Source organism: Geotrypetes seraphini, chromosome 1 (assembly GCF_902459505.1).
Source record: "Geotrypetes seraphini chromosome 1, aGeoSer1.1, whole genome shotgun sequence".
Lineage (NCBI taxonomy): Eukaryota > Metazoa > Chordata > Amphibia > Gymnophiona > Dermophiidae > Geotrypetes > Geotrypetes seraphini.
In genome coordinates, this window is record NC_047084.1 from 146,024,206 (window position 1) to 146,048,044 (window position 23,839).

General features: G+C 45.1%; 1 protein-coding gene and 1 non-coding gene across 4 annotated transcripts in view; one reads left to right on the plus strand and one right to left on the minus strand.

The window, feature by feature from the left end:
* MAML3 (mastermind like transcriptional coactivator 3) overlaps nt 1–23,839 on the minus strand; it is a 631,052-nt gene that overhangs the window by 323,293 nt on the left and 283,920 nt on the right. The window contains exon 1 of one of the 3 annotated variants that reach the window (XM_033939566.1): nt 12,915–12,960. The exons of the other annotated variants lie outside the window; for them this stretch is intronic. The gene's annotated coding sequence lies outside the window, so the exon portion shown is untranslated. Of the gene's footprint in view, nt 1–12,914; nt 12,961–23,839 lie in introns of those variants that run through there. 3 annotated transcript variants of the gene reach the window in all.
* On the plus strand, nt 8,763–8,834 carry TRNAA-UGC. The gene has a single exon. It is a non-coding gene; the product is annotated as a tRNA-Ala (tRNA).

Here is a 23,839-nt window from a genome sequence, read left to right on the forward strand (position 1 = left end):
TGAGACGTACTATCCCATCTGTGTTTCGTTTCCTGTCGCTAATGTATCTGAAGAAGGATTTATCCCCTTTTTTAATGTTTTTCGCTAGTTGTTCTTCTGTTTGAATCTTGGCCTCTCTGACTGCCGCTTTGACTGCTTTAGACCTGGTCAGATAGTCTTCTTTTGTCACCCTGTTTCCTGTATGCTTGTAGGAAATAAAAGCTTTTTTTTTTTTCCTTGACAAGATCCGAGATCTCTGCAGAGAACCACTGGGGCTTGTTCTTCCTCCGTCGTTTGCTTACTGTTTTTGCATAGCGGTTTGTTGCCTCATGTAAGGTGCATTTCAGGATTGACCACATAGCCTCTACATTATTGATTTCAGCTTGGTTTTGTAGCGCCTGATGGACGAAGTCTCCCATGCGTTTAAAGTCAGTGCCCCGAAAGTCGAGGACCTTTGTTGATGTGTTTGATCTAGTGAAGCCTATCTTGATGTTGAACCATACCATGTTGTGGTCGCTGGAGGCTAGCGTATCGCCTACCGAAACTTCTGAAACGTTTTCTCCGTTGGTGAGTATCAGGTCAAGTGTTGCCTGATCTCTAGTGGGCTCCAGCACCATTTGTTTGAGTCGTGCCCCTTTTATGGAGGCTAAAAGCCTTCTGCTGCCGCCGGCGTTATGAGGGGTTTGGGGGGTTGTAACCCTCCACATTTTACTGTAAACTTAACTTTTTCCCTAAAAACAGGGAAAAAGTTAAGTTTTCAATAAAATGTGGGGGGTTAGAACCCCCCACACACCCCCACAACATGGCGCGATGTCTATTAAGTAAAGTGGGGGGGTTCCCCCCCACACCCACACCCCCGTCGGAGCCCTAAAAACAGTAATTTTGAGCGGCGCGCACCTCCGCGCTGCGCTCAATTGTCTGGGCACGCCTTTGTCCCGGCGCGCTTTTGACCTGACACCCCACCAGCCAGTCAGGTTTTCAGGATAGACCTAATGAATATGCAAGGAGCAGATTTGCAGGCCTGTCATCTCTCTCATGCATATTCATTAGGGTTATCCCAAAAACCCGACTGGCTAGTGGTCCTCCAGGACAGGGTTGGGAACAATTGTTCTAGACCAGGGGTCTCAAAGTCCCTCCTTGGGGGTCCACAATCCAGTCGGGGTTTTCAGGATTTCCCCAATGAATATGCATGAGATCTGTGTGCACGCACTGCTTTCAATGCATATTCATGGGGGAAATCCTGAAAACCCCGACTGGATTGCGGCCCTCGAGGAGGGACTTTGAGATCCCTGGCATAGACAGCAGCCACAAAGGTCTGCTACTGAAAATCAGTTCTATAGTGCTGCCAGACGCACACAGCGCTGTACATTACTGGATGCTAGGATCCGCCTTCAGGGTCAGCGCTCAAGACAAAGACCTGGGTGTCATCGAGGACAATACGTTGAAACCTTCCGCCCAACGTGTGGCGGCGGCTAAGATAGCAAACAAGATGCTAGGAATTATTAGAAAAGGGATGTTAAAAGAGACTAAGAATGTTACAATGCCTTTGGATCGCTCCATGGTACGACCTCACCTGGAGTATTACATTCAGTTCTGGTCTCCTTATCTCAAGAAAGATATAGCAGCAGTAGAAAAGGTTCAAAGAAGAGCAACCAAGATGATAACATAAGAACATAAGAATTGCCACTGCTGAGTCAGACCAGTGGTCCATCATGCCCAGCAGTCCGCTCACGCGGCGGCCCTCTGGTCCAAGACCAGCAACCTAACTGAGACTAGCCCTACCAGCGCACGTTCTTGTTCAGCAGAAACTTGTCCAACTTTGTCTTGAATCCCTGGAGGGTGTTTTCCCCTATAACAGCCTCCGGAAGAACGTTCCAGTTCTCTACCACTCTCTGGGTGAAGAAGAACTTCCTTACGTTTGTACGGAATCTATCCCCTTTCAACTTTAGAGAGTGCCCTCTCGTTCTCCCTACCTTGGAGAGGGGTGAACAACCTGTCCTTATCTACTAAGTCAATCCCCTTCAGTACCTTGAATGTTTCGATCATGTCCCCTCTCAATTTCCTCTGTTCAAGGGAGAAGAGGCCCAATTTCTCCAATCTTTCGCTGTACGGCAGCTCCTCCAGCCCCTTAACCATCTTAGTCGCTCTTCTCTGGACCCTTTCGAGTAGTACCGTGTCCTTCTTCATGTACGGTGATCAGTGCTGGTGAGGGCATACCATGGCCCGGTACAGCGGCATGATAACCTTCTCTGATCTGTTCGTGATCCCCTTCTTTATCATTCCTAGCATTCTGTTTGCCCTTTTTGCTGCCGCCGCACATTGTGTGGACGGCTTCATCGACTTGTCGATCAGAACTTCCAAGTCCCTTTCCTGGGAGGTCTCTCCAAGTATCGGCCCGGACATCCTGTATTCATGCATGAGATTTTTGTTACCAACATGCATCACTTTACACTTATCCACGTTGAACCTCATCTGCCATGTCGATGCCCATTCCTCGAGCTTGATTATGTCACGTTGCAGATCTTCGCAATCCCCCTGCGTCTTTACTACTCTGAATAACTTCGTATAATCCACAAATTTAATCACCTCACTCGTCGTACCTATGTCCAGATCATTTATAAAGATGTTAAAGAGCACGGGTCCAAGCACCGAGCCCTGATAAAGGGGATGAACTCCTCTCATATCAGGAAAGATTAAAAAGGTTAGGGCTCTTCAGCTTGGAAAAGAGACGACCGAGGGGAGATATGATTGAAGTCTACAAAATCTTGAGTGGTATAGAACGGGACAAGTGGATCGACTTTTCACTCCATCAAAAATTACAAAGACTAGGGGACAATTGAAATTGAAGGAAATACTTGTAAAACCAATAGGAGGTAATATTTTTTCATTCAGAGAATAGTTGAGCTCTGGAACGCATTGCCAGAGGTTGCGGTATGAGCGAATAGCGTAGCTGGTTTTAAGAAAGGTTTGGACAAGTTCCTGGAGGCAAAGTCCATAAACTGCTGTTGAGACAGACATGGGGGAAGCCACTGCTTGCCCTGAATCAGTGGTATGGAATGCTGCTACTATTTGGGTTTTTGACAGATACGTGTGACTTCGACTGGCCTCCGTGAAAACGGGATACTGGGCTAGATCCAGTAAGGCTAGTCTTATGTTCTTAACCATGTAAGAGACAATCCCTGCTCGACAGAGCTTACAATCTATATCTGCAATGCCTAGTGACAACCACTTGGCAACTTGCATTCTGGCCCACAGCGGTGTACATCTTGAAACAGCAGGTGAGAGCCATCGACTGTAGCCACTGTTGGTCTTAAGCAGAATTTACCCGATCACACTCTGTGACTGCCGCCAGTGTGGCACCTTTTTCCAAGATTATACTTAAATCCTGTCTCTTACCTCAACCCCGCACACAGATATTGAGCTCAAGATGATGCATGATGAACTGAGAGAAAATACTGTAAGAAAGTAGCAATGCCTTTAAGCTCCCTCCTCCCTCAAAATATTATTTCCAAGATGAAAAATATGCAATTTTGTACTTATCTTCAAGAACATAAGAATGACCTTACAGGGTCAGACCAATGGTCCATCAAGCCAAGTAGCCCGTTCTCACGGTGGCCAATCCAGGTCCCTAGTACCTGGCCAAAACCCAAAGAGTAGCAACATTCCATGCTACCGATCCAGGGCAAGCAGTAGCTTCCCCATGTTTTTCTCAATAACAGACTATGGGCTTTTCCTCCAGGAATTTGTCCAAACCTTTCTTAAAACCAGCTACGCTATTCGCTCTTACCACAACCTCTGGCAATGCGTTCCAGAGCTCAATTATTCTCTGAGTGAAAAAAATATTTCCTCTTTGACCCCACAAATTCTCTTCTTGCTCACAGAAATACTGCACATGACAGCAAAACCCATCCAGCTTCACATTTCCCCTTCCTTCCTACTACAATACCACACACTATCAGATTTCCAGTAGTAAAGGTACAAGATCCTGTATCCAAAATTCTGAAAACTGATAAGCTCCAAAAACCAAAATTTGCTGCACGATTTCCCCGAATGCCACGCTCACACCCTCCCTTCCCCTACTTTTTTTTTTAATATTCGCCAGTGCGAGCAGCTACTTTAGCCTGCTGCTTGCGCCAACCTGGCTCTCTCTGAAATCACTTCCAGGTTGCACAGCCAGGAAGTGATGTCAGAGGGAAAGCCAATGCCAGTGCGAACAGCAAGCTGGAGACGCTGCTTGTGCTGGTGAAAATTTAGATCTCCTTTTACAAAGGTGCGCTAGCATTTTTAGAGCACGCACCAGATTAGCGCGCGCTATAGTGTGCGCTACCCGTTTGAGGGGGTTCGGCATAGAAGGTGTGAATACGTGCAATGGACTGGTTTGATAGCAATGAAGCAACCCCAAAAATGCTTTCAAGAACTGATTAATTAAAAAAAAAAAAAAAAAAAAAATTTTTATTGAATCAGGTTGGGCAGACTGGATGGACCATCCGGGTATTTATCTGCCGTCATCTACTATGTTACTATGACGGTGACTGAATATTCAGAAAGTTTGCTGTAGAAATTTCAGAAGTACCGTGCTGTTAAATATCTCAGAAGCTGTGATGAAAAAAGCTTCCGCTGATTACAAGGCAGCTGAAAGGTACAATGATGAATTTGGTAAGAGGATATCTGATGGAAACCTTGGTCCTGAACAAATTTACAATGCTCATGAAACAACTCTCTACTGGTGCTATGTTCCTACAAAAACACTGACTACAGCTGAAGAACTAGCACCATCTGGTTTTTAAGAACACAAAGGACAGGGTAGCTGTTCTTGCATGTAGCAATGCTGAGGGCACATTCAAAGTTGGCAGTGACTGGGAAAAGCCAAAATCTCTGATGTTTCAAGGGTACACATCACCTACCTGTGGATTATTATGCTACCAAGAGAGCATGGGTAACCAGAGAAACATTTAGTGATTGGTTCCATAAGCACTTTGCACCAGCAGCAAGAGATCATTGTAGGGTGGCAAGTCAAATCAAGTTTCAAGTTTATTAGGATTTTATATACCGCCTATCAAGGTTATCTAAACTGTTTTACAATCAGGTACTCAGGCATTTTCCCTATCTGTCCCCAAATATGCCGGGCCCCAAGGATTTCAGGTAAAGGATGTTGAATCTGTAGTCATGGCTGGTTTTAGACATACTGGGGCCTAGGGCAGAAATTAAGGAGGGGGCCCCTGATCCCCTCTCCCCAATTTTCCCGCCTCCCATTACTACCACCCATAACCTCTCCCCCCGCCTCGATATCACCACCTCCTATTACTACCACACATAAAACAAAATTGAATGACTTCTTTACACACAAAGCACAGCCAACAGACCTTTACCAAATACAGAACAAAGGACCACAAATAGAACTTGAACGGGGAACCCCAATAAATTAAACTCAGCACTGGAGAAATCAAAACAGATATGCACTTCTTTCTGTACCTAACACAGGCTCAGGTTCACCAAATATGAGCCATCTCTCTTGCTGTGGCTGGTGGGGATCCCAAAACCCTGCCAGTCGAAGACCACCTCCTCCAGTCAGGCAGCCAGTAATCTCTAAGCTCTGTAGCTAGTGACGGTGACGGGACAAAAGCCCCACATCAAACAGAAAATTTTACTTTTTTCTAAAATATCAGGAAAAAGTTAAGTTTCCTCTATAATGGGGGGCTCCAAGCCCCCAATCCCCCCAACGGCAGTGTGAACACTATTAAGTAAACTGGGGGGTCCCCCCCACACCCTCCCTCAGGAGCTCTTTAAAATTAACTTTTCTGGCGGCGCGCTGCAGTCTTGCATCCAATTGTCTGGGCTCAAATGACGGCACGGCTTTGTCCCGCCCGCAAATGACTGTGAACCGCTAGTGACAGTATCACTGAGCTGCCACCAGCTGCAGAGTTTGAAGATTTCTGGCCACCAAACTAGAAGAAGAGATCTTCGGTCTGCAGGGCTTGGGGAAGCCCACCAACTTAGGTATTCATATTGTGCATTTGGTAGGAGGCCTGGGGCATGGTGAGAAGAAAATTTAGTGCCCGCCCACTTTGGGGCTCAGGCTCACTGCCAATTCCCACCCTTCACCCACCCCATCAGCTGTCTGATAAGCCACTGAACACAATGAAAAATCTGTGATGCACATATCACAAAAATTCACAACGAGGAGTCGTGAAGACAGATATCAGGAGTCCAGCCAAGGTTGGCTAATTCATGCCACAATAGCTCAAAGACTCTGAAAGTCTTTGGCTATTGTGACATATTCACCAATAAAGTGACTTTTTTGAATTAGACAACCTTGGCTGGACTCCTGCCATCTTGTCCTCTCGACTCCTCGTTGTGTGCTTTCGTCCCGTCGTCGAGGCCTGTTCTTGGCTTTTGATTCAGTGTCATATCCCAAAGCGAACATATCCAGGTAATACATTTAAAATAAACCCCCCCCCCTTTTTTTTTTTTTCTACCTTTGTTGTCTGCACATCTTATTTCTCCATCCTGTTGGTCCCAGTACACAACAATTTCGGGAGCCACCGAGTTAAAGCAAAGTGAAGCTCTCAGAAGCCCTGCCTATAATGTGGACACAGAGCGGCAAAGGAAGGGAGACGTGCTGAGGAGAAAGACGGCAGTGAATGAATGAGGGAGGCTGCGGCGGTGCTCCCTGCGGGCTGGCCAGAGATTGATTCCTCTAATGACAGGGTTTGGTGACTTTTCACTTCCCAGTAATAGCTGTCTGAATGAACAGCGGAAGGAGCTGGCGGGTGAATAAATGACTACTAATCTGCTGGATGTGGCAAGAGCAGGCCCTGCCCTCTCTCTCTCTTCCCTGAGCTGCCCTCAGTGCCCAGAAAACAGGTGGGGGGAGGGGAGGCATTCTGCAAACACATCTGCAAACACCGCTACCTCGTTTGCTGGATGAGCTTTTAAAACCACACGTCCCCCGTCCCCTATTGGGAGCGACAAGTCTGGTGGCTGATGTAGAAAGCTTCTGCAGATGTAGGGGCAGGATTAGCATCTGCGCGCGCAGTTTTATGGCCGTGCGATGCAGAGAAATGTTTCGCGCTGAAGGTAACTGCAAATCTACGCATAGGACACCCGCGCACAGCGTATTAAAACGAATGCTAACGTAGCTATTTGGCCTCCAAAGCAGAGGACCTGGGTTCAAGGCTGAACACAAGGGCTTTGGTGCCACTGCACAGGAGGCATCAAAGGGTTAGTCTGTGGGGATCGAATGCCCGTCAGTACCCAGAATGGGAAGGGACAGTCTGCGCATAGGTCCAAGCAAAAATATTTTGTTGCCTCAGGGTTTCCGCTGCTGGCATTGTGCTTGTTGCAGGTTTCCGGGTCTCGCTGCATCTTGTCAGGTAGAAACCAACGTTTCAGCCACCGTGCTTTTTACAAAGTCTTACTGCAGACTTTAGGGCATAGCCTGAAATGTCGGTTTCTACCTGACAAGATGCAGCGAGACCCGGAAACCTGCAACAAGCACAATGCCAGCTGCGGAAACCCTGAGAGAGCATCTAACCCAGCTCCGCGGGGAGAACATCTTTAAACCTACCAGAGACTTTTCCATTCTATGGACTTTCACCACAAAATTCAAATTTCTGACCAACTGACTTTCCCGCCAAAATTCAAATCGATGGGCTGCCCTGTTACCAATCAGGTTAGTGAACCCACTGTTTACAAAGTCAAACTGCAGACTTCAGAGCATACCCTGAAGAAAGCCACAGCACGGTGGCTGAAACGTCGGTTTCTACCTGACAAGACACAGCGAGACCCGGAAACCTGCAACAAAAAAAAATTATTTTATCTATTTGGGGAAGGCATAGATCTAGCAGGGTGGGTAAGTGCAAACACTGTCTTAAATTAGGCTGCTGAGCACCCACATAAATTTTTTTAAATTTTATTTCGGAGTCCTTCCCCCCTCCCTAACAAAGCCCCCTCCCTCCCAGCCTGCGGGCTGCAAGCAGTCTTCCTTCCATCCTGGAACATCCCTCCAGCTACCCAGTCATCCAGGTAGGCCTCCCCAGATCTACCTGTATCCCTGGTGGTCCAGCGATGGGCTTTGAAGGAGGGCAGGAGTGCAACCCCATCGCTCCTGCTCCTTGCGGTGCCCTACCAGAATTGCCCCATAACCTCTCATGGCAGCTCACAGTACTTCATGTAGTACCGCAAGCTGCCTTGAGAGGGCAGTGTGATGTAGTGGTTAGAGCTACAGCCTTGGCACCCTGAAGTTGTGGGTTCAAACCCCATGCTGTTCCTTGTGACCCTGGGAAAGTCACTTAATCCCCACATTGCTCCAGGTACATTAAATAGATTGTGAGCCCACCAGGACAGACAGGGAAATGCTTGAGTACCTGATTCTTGGCTCCTTTGGGAGGATGGGCTAACAAATTTGAATAAATAAATACATTTTGGAAGGGTTCCGACAAGAGCAGGGCTCACCTGCCCTCAACAACCACTACTGAAAACCAGGGATACAGGTAGGCCCGGGAGGGGGGGGGGTCCAGGGCAGAGACTGCTTGCAGCCTGTGGGCTGGGAGGGAGAGGGCTTTGCCAATGAGGGAGAGTGGGTGGGAAAGGGCTCCAGAGGTTTATATTTTAAAACAAATTACGCGGTTGCCAGCCCAGTATTCAGTGCCAGCACTCGCATCGCTCATCGGATACTGGCACTGAATACTGGGAGAAATGTGCTTGGGCTGGGTGCTGGAGCTTAGGTAGGCCAAGGTGATAGTCAACTCAGGGCCGCATAAGAGTTATATGGACCCTAAAATGGGGATGTAGCTCAGTGGTAGAGCATATGCTTTGCATGTATGAGGTCCCGGGTTCAATCCCTGGCATCTCCAGAGGTATATATTCTCCTTGAGTTTTGGCCAGGTACTAGGGACACGGATTGGCCACCATGAGAACGGGCTACTGGGCTTGATGGACCTTTGGTCTGACCCAGTAAGGCTATTCTTGTGTAATATTCAGTGCCTTCGATGATCAGTGTTTCAGAAAACACTGATCTTCACTGACTGAATATTGGGGTGGGGTTTATGAATATGCAGGTTTAGTGATGCCATCAGCGGCATAGCGAGGGGCGGTGTCACCCCTCCCCTGCCCTCTTCTCCGCCACCCCCCCTCCCTCGTACCTTTTCTATTTTCCAAGAGAGAGCAACAGCATGAACTTCCTTCCCACATCGTGTCAGCTACCCCTCCGACTTCACTTTCTAGGCACGGGGTCCAGAAGTGATGTCAGAGAGAGGCGACACCAACGCGGGCAGCAAGTTCGTAATGCTGCTTGCGCAGGAAAAATGAAAGGTACGAGGGAAGGGGTGCACAAACATGGTGGGAGGGGGGCCGAGATGAGGACTTTTGACAAAGACCACTCCTGGGGTGAAACCCCCCCCACTCCCCTTACTACGCCAGTGGATGCCACCGTTTAAACCGGAGAAGAATATTCGACCACATGGATGCAGTACTAGCCACCCTTGGTGCAGAACCTTGTACAGGTGTCTGATGCGTTTGCCCTGATCAGCGCAGTTCTGTGCTTTCCAGATTTGCATATGATCCATTGGTAAGCAAGATTTCCATGTTACGTTTGCATTAGAAGCCACTGGCATACAGCTCTAACATCTGACTTTCTGCATTGTATCCTTTCTTCTACCAGAATCTCCCCAACCCTGAGATGTCCTGTCTGCCAATCCAAATTAGATTGTAAGCTCTTCTGAGCAGGGACCGTCTATTTTAACGTTACATGTACGGCGCTGCGTATGCCTTTCAATGCTATAGAAATGATAAATACTAGTAGTCCATATAGCTGGCTTTCTAGTGCATCTCTAAGCATGATGCATTGTAAACAATTTCAGGCACATCTACTCTTCGCAGTACTGTTGGGGCCCTTTGCTTGGGCTTTTGGGGCCCTTGGGCTGTTGGGGCTCTTTGCAGTACTGTTGGGGCCCTTCGCTTGGGCTGTTGGGGCCCTTGGGCTGTTGGGGCCCTTCGCTTGGGCTGTTGGGGCCCTCTCTACTTCACAGTACACCTGGAGCAGGGGTTTAGCCAGACTTCAAATTTGGGGGGTGGGGGGGGGAGTTTGAGCCCAAAGCAGAGAAGTACATTTTATCCTGTCCCCTCCCCCTTCTCCATCTCCCCCGTGACCCCCACAAACCTGAGCCAGTGAGGGCCCCAAGCCCTGCCAGCATAAGCCCTCCTCCAGTTGCAGTCTGGCGCTTTCTTGGACTGCCGCGCAAATGCCCCGTCTCTGCATATGCTTGATTTTCACAAAACTGAACATACCCAAGAAAGGACCGCCTCCTGCAAGTGCTCAGTTTTTGTGCTCAGGCACTGATCGGGAAAGTAAGGCTATGACAGCTCAGACCCTGCCAGAAAAATTTGCCCCCAAATGTACTACAATGAAGTTAGGGAATTACCCAGCAATGATAGAGAATACCTGGAGTGCTCATTTTAATATTAATGACCTCGTTGTACTATATTTGCATGGGAGAGAAAGACACTAGATCTCACCAATGCTGCCGGCTCTGGGCTTCCTCTGCCCCTCAATATCTCTCCTCTTTTCTCTCTCCTTATACACCTCCCAGAGAACCCCGTTCCTCAGATAACACGCTCTTAGCTGTACCCTTCTCCTCCACTGCCAATTTCAGACTTCGCTCCTTTCATCTAGCTGCCCCCTATGCCTGGAATAAACTACCTGAGTTTGTCCAACAAGGCCCGTCCTTTGTTTCAAAGCAGACTAAAAGCCCACCTTTTTGATATAGCCGTCAATCCATAACCCTATTCCCTTCTGCCCACCAACCCAGCCAGCAGATTAACCCTCCTCTTAACTGTATCCATGACATCTTGTTTGTCTGTTTAGATTGTAAGCTCTTTCGAGCAGGGACTGTCTTCTTCTTTGTGACTCTGCATAGCTCTGCGTGCGTATGGTAGCGCTATAGAAATAATTAATAGTAGTAGTAGTAGTAGTGTGAAGAGTTTCAGTCTTTGGGAAGCAGAGCTGAGATTGTGATGTCATAATGCCTCATTCCACCAATAGGAGCCAACCTCATCAGTGATGTCACAATGGCTTGATTGTCCTGTACTCCCCTCTGCCCTCCAACCCAGCCATCAGATTAACCGTTCCCCTTAACTGTATCTATGATATCCTGTTTGTCTGTTTAGATTGTAAGCTCTTTCAAGCAGGGACTGTCTTCTTCTTTGTGACTCTGCACAGCGCTGCGTGCATCTGGTAGCGCTATAGAAATAATTAATAGTAGTAGTAGTGGGAAGAGTTTCAGTTTTTGGGAAGCAGAGCTGCGATTGTGATGTCATAATGCCTCATTCCACCAATAAGAGCCAACCTCATCAGTGATGTCACAATGGCTTGATTGTCCTGTACTCCCCTTTGCCCTCCAACCCAGCCATCAGATTAACCGTTCCCCTTAACTGTATCCACGACATCCTGTTTGTCTGTCTTGGCCGTTTAGATTGTAAGCTCTTTCGAGCAGGGACTGTCTTCTTTGTGACTCTGTACAGCGCTGCGTACGTCTGGTAGCGCTGTAGCAATAATTAATAGTAATAGGCTGGGCTCTGGGAAATCTTGCTGCCCCGCCCCCTTCTCGGAGGCCCTGCCTATGTGTTCCTGGGCAGGTCACTTCATGTCCCTATGCCTCACTCACTGATCCCTTACACTCACTCTGGATAGGTCACTTTGGCAATACTTTTCAATTGTCCATTTAGTGCAGAGTTTGTGGGCAATTCTGTACCTGCATTCCTACTGGGCTATATTTTAATAATAATACTACCGGGATTTGCATAGATTTTTTTTTGTTAAAATTTACTTACATTGGTAGCCTGTAACTAAAATACCCACCGACTTTATTTCTTTTACTGTGGGCAAAAGAAGGGAAAAGGGCCCAGATCTGAAAACGGCAGTCCCGTTATGTATTTGCTTCACTCCTGTGACCTAGATCGGACCCTGGAACGTCCCTTTTTAATGCTGCCAAAAGCAAGAATGCTGAAAACTGTGTGTATATTTCAATTGCTACCAGACCAAGAAAGGAATTCAACACACTCCAAACCAATGCTTAAAGTTTAAAAAGCCAGATTCAGAATTACAGCCACAAAATACACAGCGATGCAAGAACCCTGACATTTAAGGCTTTGCGCTCTTAACCCCAGCCCCACTGTTAGAGCCAAGGCTAAAACCACATCCCATGGCCCACGGTACAATGGCCTGGGTGACCCCCACCAGAAAACCACACTGAAGAAAAGCACGATATTCTCCGACAGAGACAGCTGTTTACTCTGCCTCTTGGGTATCTACCAAGCAACTCTAAAGCTACCGCTGAGCTTGTCAGAAAATGTTTTTAACCCTTTCAGGACCAAGGGACATATTTGTCCCATAACTTTAAAATCCTATAAATTTTGATTGGGATAGTCTACAGTTCTAAATTTGATATGTACGGATTCCATATGATACTGCCTTTATGTAAACAAACTGGTTCCGACATTCATTCATTAGCGTCGTTGCCAGATTGACGAGAAGATTCACTTGCCACACTGTCCATAAGCCAGAAGTGTGATTTTTTAAATAAAAATAATGATATTTCACAAAAAAAATCAATTTTTTGGCATCTGCAAGCCCTTTTTACCATAAAAATGTCGTCAAAACCACAAAAATTGGCCTACGATCCTTATGGTCCTGAAAGGGTTAAGACAAGAGCTCTAAAGCTCATTTTTAGCAATAGAATATTGTGTACAATTCTGGAGACCGCACCTTCAAAAAGATATAAACAGGATGGAGTCAGTCCAGAGAAAGGCCTCCTAGAACAGTTCGCGATCTTCATCATAAGGCATACACTGATACACTTAAAGTTCTCAATACGTACAGTATATCTTGGAAGAAAGACGGGAGCGGGGAGATACGACAGAGATGTTGAAATACCTACATGGTGAATCTCTTTCAATTGAAAGAAATCTCTGGATTGAGGGGGCACAAGATGAAGGTGAAAGGGGATGGATTCAGAAGTAACCTCAGAAACAGGAAGTTGAGTCACAGGGGGGCGGGACAATTCAGAGGAAGCACTCCAGATCAGACCACAGGAGGCCCAGCTGTACTGGTGCACCGCTGTTGGGGGAGGGCAAGCTGTGTGAAGTTGGAGAGGTGGAAAAAGGGAGGCATGTTTTGGTGGGTATGCTGAATCTGTGTGTATGTGCAGGGGGAGGACAGAGAGAGGGAAATGAAGATGAAAATTATTCAGAATATGGCGGCTCGTTCGATCTTTAACTTGAAGAAATCTGAACGCACAACACCTTATCTTAGGAAATCGCGCTGGCTTCCTGCTGAAGCGAGAGTCCTTTTCAAATTTGCTTGTATTAGTTATAAAAGTCTATTTGGAAATGCACCATGTTATATGTTAAAAACATTTCAGATGTCAGCTCTTTTTTTCCTCTTTTCCATCCTGAAAAAGATGTTTGTGTACGAGATTTCTTGAAAGAATGCCGGTAAATGGAGTAAAACGCTGAGGGCTTCTTTTACGAAGCCGAGGTAGCGGCTTTAACGCGCGCGTGACTTTTTATCACGCGCCAAGCCCCTCGCTAGCCCGGAAACTACCGCCTGGCTCAAGAGGAGGTGGTAGCGGCTAGCGAGGCCGGCGGTTTAGCGTGCGCTTTTACGCGTATTTCACCGCTAATGCGCCTTCGTTAAAAAGGAGCCCTAAGTGGTCTGATTGTGGCATCTAATTCCTACCAAATTTTTAGGAAAAATGTTATAAAACTTATCTTTTTGATAAATTTGTCTCATGTTATTATGAATTTTAATGCTACTGCTGTATTATCGCTGACTTTTGTTCAGTGTTTCACTATTGTTAACTGCACAGAACTGAGAGGTACTGCGGTATAAAAATAAAGTTTATTAGTAGATCTTTGTCCTGGGGTATGTGAGTGGGGCAGGGAGAAGGACCTGTGTTTGTCATTCATTCTTTTGGTTTATAGTCTCGACTTATACATAGGTCACGCCAATTTTGGCCATTTTTATTTCCAAAACTGCCTCTAACTTATCACTTCATGTTCCAAGTAAATAGACAGCAAGTCTGGCTGAGAAATTGCATAAATGAACCCAAACTGACTTACAATGCATTCCGAAAATCAATTAAAACCGCCCTATTCGACAGATTCACTGACTAAAACAGACCACCCTCTCTCTCTATGATATTCCCCTCTGTAAACGCTATTACAATCTCTCAGGAAGCTCCAATTTTCATGTATTTTTTACCCATGGAACTTAAATTAGTATGTAATTTTTCTGACTGTCCAGCCTTCTTTCAATGTGAACCGCCTAGAAGTCGCTTGACTATGGCGGTATAGAAAAAAAAATAATAAATAAAGTTATTATTATTATACTTGAGTATTTACGGTGCCTGAATACTGTCCTTGGTAGGGTTATCAGATTTCCTCGTTAACAAAAGAGGACACGTGGCCCTGCCCCGTTCTGTCCCCTCCCCCCACCCGTCACCCCCCCCCCCCACACACACAAAATTGTCTCTTCTTCCCTGAGCTCAGGGCCTTGTCTAAAGGGCCTCGAAGTAAGTCGCGCACATGTGTGTGACATCATCGCATCCGCGCATGCTTGGAGGCCATCCAGACGCGGCCCCGAGCTTGAGGCTTTCCAACACGTGGACAAACTGCCGGGTTTTGGAAATGAACCACTGTTCCCTCTAAGCTGAGCAGGAGTCCTCCACCCACAGTCTCACCAATAGAGGGTGCTGTTTTACTGTCACATTTTTCAATTGTGAGGGACAGGCGACTCCAGGGAACATACCTGTCCTTAGCGACTGAAAATATTCCACCCCCTAGTGGTAGCAATGCAGCTGGAGGACACCTGCTCAGCTTAGAGGGAACGCACAGTCCTCTAAATAGAGGACGTGCCTGGGTTTCCCCAGACATTTGGTAACGCTAGTTCTTAGTGGCATAGTCAAACTCCATTCCAGTTGTGTAGGTAAGGGTGTGTGTGAAGGTTGCGTGCTTGTCAATCTTTCTGTGGCCAAATAAAACGGTGTGATCCTGTAGACACAGAACAATAATGCACTTATGGAGAGCCCACTCAAATTGTGATCCCCAACTGGGGTCCCGACCCACAGTATGGGAAGCTCCGCTGGAGATAAAATACCTATAAGATGAAAACACAGGAATTTCCAGTTAAAGATTCCTGCCAGCCGCTGTAACCAAGCCCAACCCAGTAAAAACTGTATTCCATAAAGGCGAACGCCCTACCTCCCCATCATTACAGCCTCTGACGTGTCCCTTGGGACCATCTAACAACATCATATAAATCTCAGCTCACAAGAGAAATAGTAAACTGGGACTGTCAGAAGGTAATGGGAGAGATTCACAGCAGGCCCTTCGAAGGAGCTTTGAGTCTTTTTAGTATTTGTTAAAGGTCAAGCAAAATACAATTAGCCATCATTGCCCCTGTACTGTCTGTGAGACAAAGGCCGCTGTAATGTCACGATCCAACACAATTAAAAATAAGGAAGGCAGGAGATCAAGGCAGGTCATTTCTGTGGGCTTCGTTTTCAGATTTGCTCATCTTGCACCAGGCAGGAAAATCCTTTTGCAGTATTTTTCAAGTCTGGTCTTCTCCTGAACAAAAAAAATCAAATACAGTAAAACCTTGGTTTACGAGCATAATTCGTTCCGAAACCATGCTTGTAATCCAAAACACTAGTATATCAAAACAAATTTCCCCATAAGAAATAATGGAAACTCAAAATGATTCGTTCCACAACCCAAAAACTTTAATGCAAAATACTGCATGTACTCGTATTGCAAGACTCGCAACATCAGAGAGAGAAGAACCATCGGCTTAGTTGTGATGACGTGACGCGTGTATACTGCGTGCACTCGTATTGCAAGACTTTGCTCGTTTAGAACAGTCACAACACTCCCGCAGCGTCAGAGAGAGAAGAACCATCGGCTCAGTTGTGACGACGTGACGCGTGTACACTGCGTGTACTCGTATTGCAAGACTTTGCTTATTTAGATAAGGAAATACTTTTTTACAGAAAGGGTGGCAGATGCTTGGACTAATCTCCCTGTAGAGGTGATGGGAGACAAAAACTGCGAAGCAGATTCTCAAAACTTATCGCGCCCTTAACGATGGTCGCTAAACCTGCTCCAGCTAATTTAGCGTGCATGTTTTTTAGCAGCCGATTATCAAAACGGCTCACTGCAGTCATTTCCGAGCTTTCTAGCAGTTTCTGACTCTGCCATGCAAATGTTGTAAAATGGGCTCATGAAAATTCAAAGGAGCACTCGGGGCGATTGATTTTCTATCATCACCGTGTGATTCCTCAAGCCTGATGCCGGCTTTTTGCGACCAAAAATCACCGACTGCTCTGGAGGTGCCAGTACTGTGAAAATCGCATCTCAGGCATGTGCTTCCGGCTGTGGCTCAAGATAAAATTTGACATAAAAAAATTTACAAAATTATAGGCATTTGTGAGCCGCGCATGTTTTGTGATACAATGATGACATTATGGATGCTGGTTCTTATTTTTGTGCTTTCCACGTTGTCCTGATGAGAAGATATGCGATGAGACCCGAAGATGATGATGACGGCGTTGCTTTTCCCAGCACATGCGCACATTTAAGCCTTTTTTCATGGCGTATTCTGCGCGCATGTGCTGATCGCTATCACCTGAGCAACTCATCACACTTAAATTTAACAACCCTTTGCAAAAGTATGCAAACCTCATTTGCATGCATGGTTTTTCAAGAATGACTCATCTTTTTGGAAATCGTTACAATAATGGCCATGTTAGTGGCCCGTTGGATTTTACCAAGAACATTAAATCTTCCCCAGTGTTTGAAATCAAGAAAGTGTGGGAAAGGCACTTGAGAAGAGGAAGAGATGGTGGATGCTGCAGATGGGCAGACTGGATGGGCCTTTGACTTTTATCTGCCGTCATGCTTCTGTATTTCTAATTGGAGAATGACACGGGGACAAATTTGTCTCTGTCCCTGTTCCGTCCCCGTGAGTTTTGTCTCTGTCCCTGCCCCATTCCTTGAACACTTATGATTTTAAAGTGTTTGAGGCTTGTGCAGATGAGGACGGAGCTTGTAGGAATGGGGCAGGGACAGGAAAAGAACTTGTGGGGATGGGACGGGAAAATGAGTTCTCGCGGGGACAGGGAAAAATTTGTCCCCTTGTCATTCTCTACTTGGGAGATCAGTATAGAAAACTAAATAAATAAATAGTGTGAAAAATTTCAGCCCCTGATAACCAGAGCTGGTATTGTGACATCATAATGCCTCATTCCACCAATGCCTGTGAGCCAATCTCATCAGTGATGTCAGAATGGTTTGATTGTCCTATTCTTGGCTCACTTTTACTACATTTTGATTTCTAGAGTGGCACAGTGTAGAGGATGACATGGGGACAAATTTGACCCCATCCCCACAGGAATTCTATTTCTCCATCCCGTCCCCTTGAATTTTGTCACTGTCGCTGTTCCAGCCCCATTCCTGTAAGCTTTGCCTTAACCACACAAGCCTTGAACACTTATGATTTTAAAGTGTTTGAGGCTTGTGCAGATGAGGTCGGAGCTTAGGCATTGGTGGAATGAGGCATTATGACATCACAATCTGAGCTCTAGAATGTTGCTACTTAGGATTTTAAAGTGTTTGAGGCTGGTGCAGATGAGGACAGAGCTTAGGCATTGGTGGAATGAGGCATTATGACATCACAATCTGAGCTCTAGAATATTGCTACTTAGGATTTTTAAGTGTTTGAGGCTTGTGCAGATGAGGACGGAGCTTAGGCATTGGTGGAATGAGGCATTATGACATCACAATCTGAGCTCTAGAATGTTGCTACTTAGGATTTTAAAGTGTTTGAGGATGGTGCAGATGAGGACGGAGCTTAGGCATTGGTGGAATGAGACATTATGATATCACAATCTGAGCTCTAGAATGTTGCTACTTAGGATTTTTAAGTGATTGAGGCTTGTGCAGATGAGGACGGAGCTTAGGCATTGGTGGAATGAGGCATTATGACATCACAATCTGAGCTCTAGAATGTTGCTACTGAGGATTTTAAAGAGTTTGAGGCTTGTGCAGATGAGGACAGAGCTTAGGCATTGGTGGAATGAGGCATTATGACATCACAATCTGAGCTCTAGAATATTGCTACTTAGGATTTTTAAGTGTTTGAGGCTTGTGCAGATGAGGACGGAGCTTAGGCATTGGTGGAATGAGGCATTATGACATCACAATCTGAGCTCTAGAATGTTGCTACTGAGGATTTTAAAGAGTTTGAGGCTTGTGCAGATGAGGACGGAGCTTAGGCATTGGTGGAATGAGGCATTATGACATCACAATCTGAGCTCTAGAATGTTGCTACTTAGGATTTTAAAGTGTTTGAGGCTTGTGCAGATGAGGACGGAGCTTAGGCATTGGTGGAATGAGGCATTATGACATCACAATCTGAGCTCTAGAATGTTGCTACTTAGGATTTTAAAGTGTTTGAGGCTGGTGCAGATGAGGACGGAGCTTAGGCATTGGTGGAATGAGGCATTATGACATCACAATCTGAGCTCTAGAATGTTGCTACTGAGGATTTTAAAGAGTTTGAGGCTTGTGCAGATGAGGACAGAGCTTAGGCATTGGTGGAATGAGGCATTATGACATCACAATCTGAGCTCTAGAATCTGGCTACTTATGATTTTAAAGTATTTGAGGCTTCAGCAGATGAGGACGGAGCTTAGGCATTGGTGGAATGAAGCATTATGACATCACAATCTGAGCTCTAGAATGTTGCTACTGAGGATTTTAAAGAGTTTGAGGCTTGTGCAGATGAGGACAGAGCTTAGGCATTGGTGGAATGAGGCATTATGACATCACAATCTGAGCTCTAGAATGTTGCTACTTAGGATTTTAAAGTGTTTGAGGCTTGTGCAGATGAGGACGGAGCTTAGTCATTGGTGGAATGAGGCATTATGACATCACAATCTGAGTTCTAGAATATTGCTACTTAGGATTTTTAAGTGTTTTAGGCTTGTGCAGATGAGGACGGAGCTTAGGCATTGGTGGAATGAGGCATTATGACATCACAATCTGAGCTCTAGAATATTGCTACTTAGGATTTTTAAGTGTTTTAGGCTTGTGCAGATGAGGACGGAGCTTAGGCATTGGTGGAATGAGGCATTATGACATCACAATCTGAGCTCTAAAATGTTGCTACTTAGGATTTTTAAGTGTTTGAGGCTTGTGCAGATGAGGACAGAGCTTGCAGGAATGGGGCAGGGAAAGGAAAAGAGCTCGCAGGGATGGGTCAGTTAAATGAGTTCCTGCGGGGACGGGGAAAAATTTGTTCCCGTGTCATTCTCTATTTCTAATGCGGCATGGTTTATGCCACTTCAATAACGGCGCCTAGGTTCTGTTATAGAATAGTACTGCATACTGGCATTAGTGAGCCAAAATGTAGACACGCCCGTTTATGGTGGGTCAATGGCTGGTGTAAATGGGTGAATGTAAACGGGGCAACCTGTGTGCAAGTCTTATAGAACTCTAAAAGGTGTGTGTGTGAGTGGGAGACACGCCTACATCCCCCCCAAATCCCACTCATATGTACACCCCCTTACAGACCAGCGTTCTGCCAATCATGCCAGGGGAGAATCACTACCGCAGCTTTGTAAAAGAGGCCCATAACGTAGATAGATAAACTCCACAGTAATCAACTGAAACAGAATAAATACCAGATTACATCTTAATGCGTTGATTGCTTTATATGAATTGTTGGAGGCGTGACAGGTTTTTTGGGTTTTTTTTTTTTTACCATTAATATCTTTCCTACCATCCAGGATACAAATTTCTAGCTCCCAGCTTTTTAAACCACCCTCACAGTGCATTAAAAAATAAAGGTTAATCTCTTTTAAACCGTTTGGGAAAATAGCTTAAATTGCTTGATGTCTGACAATGTGAGGTTTGCACCTGAAAAGGCAAAAAGAGAAGAAAGAAGGGGATGAACAAGGCTTAGAGAGCACTGGTGCTTCTGCTATTGACCATAAACCTTCTCTTATGCACTGCAGAAGACTATGTGCTCTTTTTACAAAGGGCGTTAGGGCCTTAACGCGTGGAATAGCACGCCCTAGCCGCTACCGTCTCCTCCGCTTGAGCAGGAGGTGGTTTTTCGGCTAGCGCGCGCTAATCCGGTGCGTGCGTTAAAAACGCACCTTTGTATAAGGAGCCCTATGTGTCTAATGCTCTTCAACCAGGGTTCTACAATCTGGAACATAAGCTGTCAATGCTGCAGGCTAGATCTAGCAAACTAGGTTGTGATTACCAGACCAACCGCATGTAGCAGGCTGCCAAAACCGTGGATTCCCGAGTACCTGCTCTAGAAAGACGCCAATCAAATCAGAATAAGAGGGAGGTCCATTCTGAGAGAGTGGCCCAATGGCGCTGAAGCTTCAGCTAGGGAAGTATAAAACTCTTGAGTTCAGTACATATGAACATAAAAATAAGCATACTGGGTCAGACCAATGGTTCATCTCTAGCCCAGTATCCTGTTTCCACAGTGACTAATCCAGAGCACAAGTCGCTGGCAGAAACCCAAACAGTTGCAAAATTTCATGCTACCAATTCCAGGGGCAAGCAGTAGCTTGCTCCATTCCATGTTTTTATCAAGAGCAGAGTATGGACTTTTCCTCCAAGAACTTGTCCAACCCTTTTTTAAACCCAGCTATGCTAACTGCTGTTACCACATCCTCCGGCAATGAGTTTCAGAGCTTAACTACTCTTTGGATGAAAAAAAAGATTTCCTCCTATTTGTTTTCAAATTATTTCCATTTAACTTCATTGGAGGTCTGATTTTGCAAATGTGTCCCCCAATGATAGGTCTCTGTAAGCATCCTACCATCGTTTCTCAGTCAATTTGGAAGCATGTTTAAAAAAAAATAAAAATGGGGGGAGGGGGAAAGGATGCCTACATTGTAGGCGTGTGCCGCGCATCTACAGAGATGTGTAGAGATGCTTACGCACGCCCAAGGCGAGGCGTGGTTCCATCATATTGGTCACTTTTTTATTAGACCTTCTCTAATTCCACTATATCTTTTTTTGAGATACAGCGACCAGAATTGAGTGCAATATTCAAAGTGAGGTCACATTGTGAAGCAATACAGAGGCATTGTAATATTCTTGTATTTTACCATACTTTTCCTGGTAATTCCTAGCATTCTGTTCGCTTTTTTGGGCAAATGACAATTAGATCTTTTTCTTGGTAGGAGCCTCTTTTTAAAAAGGAAAGTAGACACCTAGGCCCTCTTTTACAAAGGCGCGCTAAGCGTTTTAGCGCGGATTCAGCGCGTGCTAAATCAATGCGTGGACTAACCGCTAACGCATCCATAGGATAACATGCCCGCGTTAGTGTTTAATGTACGCTAAAAAGCTTAGCGCACCTTTACGTGGCATAGCGAGGGAAGTTGGTGCCTGGTATTGCCACGCCTTGCGCCACCCCCGCACTTTTCTCTGCTGCTTGGACACCCCCTCCCCCCACTCTTCCCTGCTGCTTGAGCAACCCCCCCCCCACCTCCCGCATACCTCCTGATAGGTTCACCGGCGCGAGCAGCATCTTTCACTTTCTGCTCGTGCCAGTGTTGGCTCCCTTCTGATGTCACGTCCTGGTCCCACAACCATAAAGTGACGTCAGAAGGCAGCTAACGCTGGTGCCAGCAGAACGTAGAAGTTGCTGCTCGAGCCGGAGAACATTTAAAAAGGAACATGGGAGGGAGAGGAGAAAAGGCGCCGGCACCCCACATGATGAAGGTACCCGGGTCAGTTTGCCCCCCCCCTTAAGTTTCAAGTTTATTAAAATTTGATTAATCGCCTTACAATTAAAATGGGGGGAATACAAGTAATCGTATAAAACAAACATGCCGAGAGACAAAGGGCTCCTTTTACTAAGGCACGCGCTAAACGAAAAATAATAACGCAAGCTCTATAGAAGCGTTAGCGTCTAGCGTGCGTGCTAAAAACGCTACCACACCTTAGTAAAAGGAGCCCAAAGACTCCGATTGACGAATTGGAACGAAGGGAAAAAGAGAGAACCACAATTTGTATAGGAAAGAAACATAAAAAGGGCAAAACGAGAGGAGAGGGAAGAAAGCCTAAAGAGAAAGGGAAAAGAAAAGTGGGGGGGAAAGGCAATATTTATTTATTTAAAACTATTTATAACCCGCCTATCCACAAATCTAGGAGAGGAACAAAATCATTCAAAATGGGCTAAAAACAAGCCCCCAAACAGCAGAACAGGCACGAGGGCTCCTTTTACAAAGCTGCATTAGGGTCCTTAACCCTTTCAGGACCAAGGGACATATTTGTCCCATAACTTTAAAATCCTATAAATTCTGATTGGGATAGTCTACAGTTCTAAATTTGATATGTACGGATTCCATAGGATACTGCCTTTATGTAAACAAACTGGTTCCGACATTCATTCATTAGCGTCGTTGCTAGATTGACGAGAAGATTCACTTGCCACACTGTCCATAAGCCAGAAGTGTGATTTTTTTAAATAAAAATAATGATATTTCACAAAAAAAATCAATTTTTTGGCATCTGCAAGCCCTTTTTACCATAAAAATGTCGTCAAAACCACAAAAATTGGCCTACAATCCTTATGGTCCTGAAAGGGTTAACAGCGCGCGCTAGACCTTAACGCCAGCATTGAGTTGGCGTTAGTTTTAGAAGCGTAGCGCGGGTTTAGTAAAAGGAGCCCACAGTGTAAAAGCAAAGGAGATCAGACATTCTCTCAAGGCTCAAATACAGAAAGCATGCAAAGGCCCTCTTTTTCTAAAGTGTGCGAAACGCTAACGCGTGCATGTTAGTCTATGGACCCGTTAGCATTTAGCACGCGCTAATTGGTTAGCGCACCTTAGAAAAAGAGGGAGGGGGGAGTTTCCCTTCCAATTTACTTAAGAGAGGAAAACAATTTGGAAAAATTTAAGAGCAAACTCAAGGGTTTTCTTGGTTTTTTTTTTTAGTTCAAAATCTTTATTGAATTTTGAAAATACAAACAATGGTCAGAATAAGATGCAAAATGTAACAAGAAAGATGAATTCAATGACTAAATGAGTTGCTTAGGAGTTTCGTTTTATCTTTATATTTTTTGAGAGTTTTTCTTCTTCCCCTTCCTATTGTTCTTGACCTTAATTGTCTTTCTTTTTATTAATCAGATTGTATTTCTTTCCTATTCTTTCCTCTTGTTTTACTATGTTTGTAAAGTTGGTTTTTATTATGTTTCGTGGATTTAGTCTTTTTGTTAGTTATGTTTGTTTCCCCTAACTTTGTAATTTTATCGATTTGTTCATCGCTTAGAATTTGGAATAGGCGATTAATCAAATGTTATAATAAACTTAAAACTTTTCTAAAATACAAAAAGCACATTAGTTTGGTGCAAAGATAACAGAGCAAAGGTTCAGAGATAGGTCAGAATTAAAATTCAAACGCATCTTTAAAAAGAAAACATTTGAGAGATCTTTTAAATTTGTCGAGATTTATAACTCTGTAATACCTGGTAATATGTGTCATCTTCCATTCAAAAGAGGGGGGGAATTTGGAGGTGTAGGGGTAGGATGAAATAGGTCACATTGAAATATATATTGAAGGAATGCTAAATTTCATTTTATATTATAGTTTATTAATTACTTCAATACAATGTGCATAGGTGGGGGTAAAGGGGGGAGGGGAAGTGGGAGTAGTAGGGGGTTGATTTGGGTCATATGGAAACATATTTTTAAGGAATGATAGAAATATGTTTGTAAATATTATAATTGTGAATCTATTTCAAATCAAATCTATTTGTATTATATTATAT